At 40.5% G+C, this 4,038-nt stretch overlaps 1 long non-coding RNA gene across 1 annotated transcript; it reads left to right on the plus strand.

Moving 5' to 3' along the window:
* Positions 1 to 1,361: 1,361 nt before the first annotated feature.
* Positions 1,362 to 1,685, plus strand: LOC118747003. The gene is made up of 2 exons (XR_004993912.1): positions 1,362 to 1,454; positions 1,510 to 1,685. It is a non-coding gene; the product is annotated as an uncharacterized LOC118747003 (long non-coding RNA).
* Positions 1,686 to 4,038: the final 2,353 nt, after the last annotated feature.

Genomic DNA, 4,038 nt, shown 5'->3' on the forward strand with positions numbered 1-4,038 from the left:
CATACGTATGTAGAATAAAACATTAAATCGCGTTTTATAAGTGGGGATGTTTTTTAGAAGTAAATATTTCACTAAACGAGCAAAAACATTGGGCGAATAAAAAAAAAAAACAAATGTTTAAAACAGTTTCATAAAACATTTATTTCATTTAATGACGTGGTTTTCTTTATGAGGTTTTTTTTTGTTCAAGCGGAAAAGATGATATGGACGAAAGCGATGACGCCGATGACGTAAGCGATGTCGATTATGACAGAAGCGATTTGCGCTTAGCACAACGGCGAGGAAAAGGCGAGATTAGAAATAAAGGTCAGGGTAGCAGCAAAAACGAAGGCGAGAACAATGTAGCGGACAACGGCAATGGATTGAGACCCAATGAACCAGAAGTACAAAGTAGAGACAACGGTGCGACAAACGGTGAGGACAACGGTGAGAACAACGGTGAGAACAACGGTGAGAACAACGGGAGAGGCAACAAAACACAACGATGTGGAAGAAGTGCACTTAGAAGCGTGGTTAATAACGACGATGACAACGCAGTGTGTGTGCGAAGCGGGGTAGTATGCGTACGCAACGGGAGTTTCGGTGCTCGCCCTAAGAAGAATACCGCAAACGGGGTTAGCGAAAATAACGGAGATGCAGGCCAATCGACATCAGGCGACAACAACAAAAACGCAGAGGTAGCGGCCGTAGAAGCTAAACTGTTAGAAAAATAAATACAGCTCCTCAAACTCCAGAAGGCCCTCCTGGAGAAAGACAAAGCGATGGCGAGTGCAGAGAAAAGCGGCGATTATATTTCCTTCGAAACTTTAAAGGAAATTATAGCAGTATACGACGGCGGCGATGGTTTTAATATATGGTACAACCAACTTATGCACTATCGCGAAGTTTTAAAAATCGACGACGCGATTTTAGGTGTTGCTATACACCTTAAACTAAAAGGAGCGGCTTAAGCTTGGTACAATGCCAAGGTAACAATACCAAAAAACGTGGACGAGTTACTCCGCGAGATGAAGTCGGTGTTTTCGTCCAGCGAAAGTGTGCTCGTACGCCGGCGCAAGTTCGAGAAGCGAACGTGGTCCTACGAAGAGAGCTTTGCAAATTATTTTAATGATAAATGCATGCTAAGCAGCGATTTAAATTTGAAAGATGAAGAGTTGGCTGACTATTTGATCGAGGGTATTCCAGACAGGCAACTGCAAAACCAGGCCCACCTGCAAAATTTTACGTCGGCGAATGAAGTCGTGAAAGCGTTTCGTTCGATAAGCCTACCCGATCGCCCACCTGCAAAAGTACGCACGGATCAAAGAACCAGATGTTATAACTGTAACTGCACCGGTCACTATGCAAAGGATTGTCAGAAACCGAAGCGTGAAGCCGGATCCCGCTATGCTTGTGGCGAACAACGACACTATGCTGTGGAGTATAACAAATACAAGAAGCCAAAGGATAAGTTCGTAAGTAATTTAAAATTATATGTATCAGCACATTCTAATAGTGATATGTTTGTAGAACGTTTAGTCGACTCAGGAAGCCCAGTTAGCCTGATTAAGCAAATGATATTACCAGCAGGAGTAAAGTTAGAAACGGTCGAAGAAGTATTTTACGGGTTGAATAAGTCCCCTTTGAATATAATTGGAAAATTGAAGTGTAACATATAAGTGTTGAATAAATATGTTTTAGTTGAACTTCTAGTGGTTCCTAATGGGTCTATGGGTTACTCAGTGTTACTAGGTAGAGATTTCCTTGATGTTAGTGATGCGAAACTAAAGATTGGCAATGTCGAGTTTTTGGATAGAACAGGAGATGAAAACAAAAGCAAAGTAGAGAACAATAGCAAGGTTGAGAGCAATGTCGAGAACAAAGATGAAGTTGGGAAAGTGTACGAAGTTCGGGTAACTCATACATTAAATACAAAAAGCAAAGATACTAGTGAACATGAAAATAATCGACGAATACTTGGCTAAAGGGTACATAAGCCCAAGCGAATCAGAGTTTGTGTCACCAATAGTGTTGGTTAAGAAAAAACGGGTGAACTTCGGTTGTGTGTAGACTATAGGAAGTTGAACAAAACGGCGATCAAGGACAATTATCCGATGCCGCTTACTGGACAGGTTAGTAAATAAAAAGGTGTTTACTAAGTTAGATCTGAAAAACGGGGGTTTCCACGTTTTTGTCAACAAAGATTCAGTTAAATACACTTCTTTTACTACACCTTTAGGACAATATGAATTTTTGAGAATGCCGTTCGGGCTTAAAAATGCACCGGCAACTTTTCAGAAGTTTATAAATAAAATATTTGCGGACATGATTCGAAGTGGGGAAGTAATAGTTTACTTAGACGACATTATGCAGCGACCGAAAACGTGAGACAACATTTGGAAATACTGAAGAAAGTACATGTGAGAGTTGTACAAAACAATTTAGAGCTTCGGCTAGACAAGTGCGAATTTTTACAATCAAAGGTGTCATACTTAGGATACGTCATCCCTGGCGAAGGTATTCAAGCTGATGAAAAGGGACTTAGACTTAAGGCAATAGAAAACTTTTCAATTCCGACCAAAATCCAAGAAGTCCAAAGCTTCCTAGGCCTATGCTCATACTTTCGGAAGAAAGATAAAAAATTTCAATTCGGAGAAACAGAGTTAGAAGCTTTTGAAAGTCTCAAGGAAAAGCTTGTCAGGTCTCCGCTGTTAGAAATCTACGACCCGAACGATGCAACAGAATTGCACTGCGATGCTAGTGCCTTAGGGTTTGGGGCAATATTATTACAAAGAAAAAAAGATGAGAAGCTACACCCAGTATTTTATTTTTCGAAGCGAACAACAGAAGCCGAGTCTAAATACCATAGTTTCGAATTAGAAACTTTAGCAATCGTGTATGCGTTAAAAAGGTTCAGGATATATCTACAAGGCATAAAGTTTAAAATAGCTACCGATTGCAATTCGCTGACCTTGAAACTCAACACAAAAGATATGAACCCAAGGATAGGCGCTGGAATTACAAAATTATGATTACGACCTCGAACATAGAGCAGGCAAGAGAATGCAGCATGTTGACGCACTAAGTAGGGTAAATAATGTTTTGGTATTCCATGCAAATATGTTCGCAGAAAATTTAGTTATATGTCAAAGTAAAGATGAGCGCAAAGGAAAGATAAAAGAGGATTTAGAACTTAGAGAAAACACCCACTATGAAATGAGAAACGGGATAGTGTATAAAAAAAGAGACAAAGACTTACTTTTTTACGTGCAAGAGTCCATGGAAAGGCATGTTTTATACAAGTATCATGATGAGATGGGGCACCTAGGTGTAGACAAAGTTGTGCAAACTATAGGGAAAAGTTATTGGTTCCCAGGAATAAAAAAAGCAACCGTTCACATCGAGAACTGCCTAAAGTGCAATGCCGAAAAGGCGTCAGAGGAGAGTCGGGTGTACGCTGTCAAGGTGTGTGCGGGAAAGTGTACCATAGAACGCAGGCATGTGCGTCGGCTGATGACTACAGTCTAAAGGCACTGGAAAACAGTCCGCTTTTGCGCTTCATGTGCTACAACTGCATAATGTACTTAGCTAGTGTGAATGAAGCTCTGAGAGAAATGATCTGTTGGTGATGAGGTGACTGGTTGTGCTGTTTATAATCCACAAACCAATTTTTCGTATCTATATAATATTTCTGGGGATTTTTCGTCAACTTTTGGTGAGTTTGTTGCCGTAAAGGAGGTGGTTTCGTTACTGGTTAGAACTAAATTAAAAAAAAAATTGCGATAATCTCTGATAGCATGGCTGCGTTGAGGCTGATTGATAAGAAATGTACCACGAATTATATTGTTGCTTCCATCCACAAGCTTTTACATGGCTCTGGGTGTGAGAGCATTAAACTCATTTGGGTCATTGGGTCATGTGGATATTGTGTGCAATGAGAAGGCAGATGCAGCAGCCAGAGCTGCGGTTATTAAGGGCAGAAGATTGCAATGTAAATTAACGGTTGAGGAGGGCCTCAGAATCATTAGCAAAAATATATGGAGTGAATGGGAGGAGGAG

This window comes from Rhagoletis pomonella, unplaced genomic scaffold, assembly GCF_013731165.1.
Source record: "Rhagoletis pomonella isolate Grant_MI unplaced genomic scaffold, Rhpom_1.0 Rhpom_scaffold_00011, whole genome shotgun sequence".
NCBI classification, from domain to species: Eukaryota; Metazoa; Arthropoda; class Insecta; order Diptera; family Tephritidae; genus Rhagoletis; species Rhagoletis pomonella.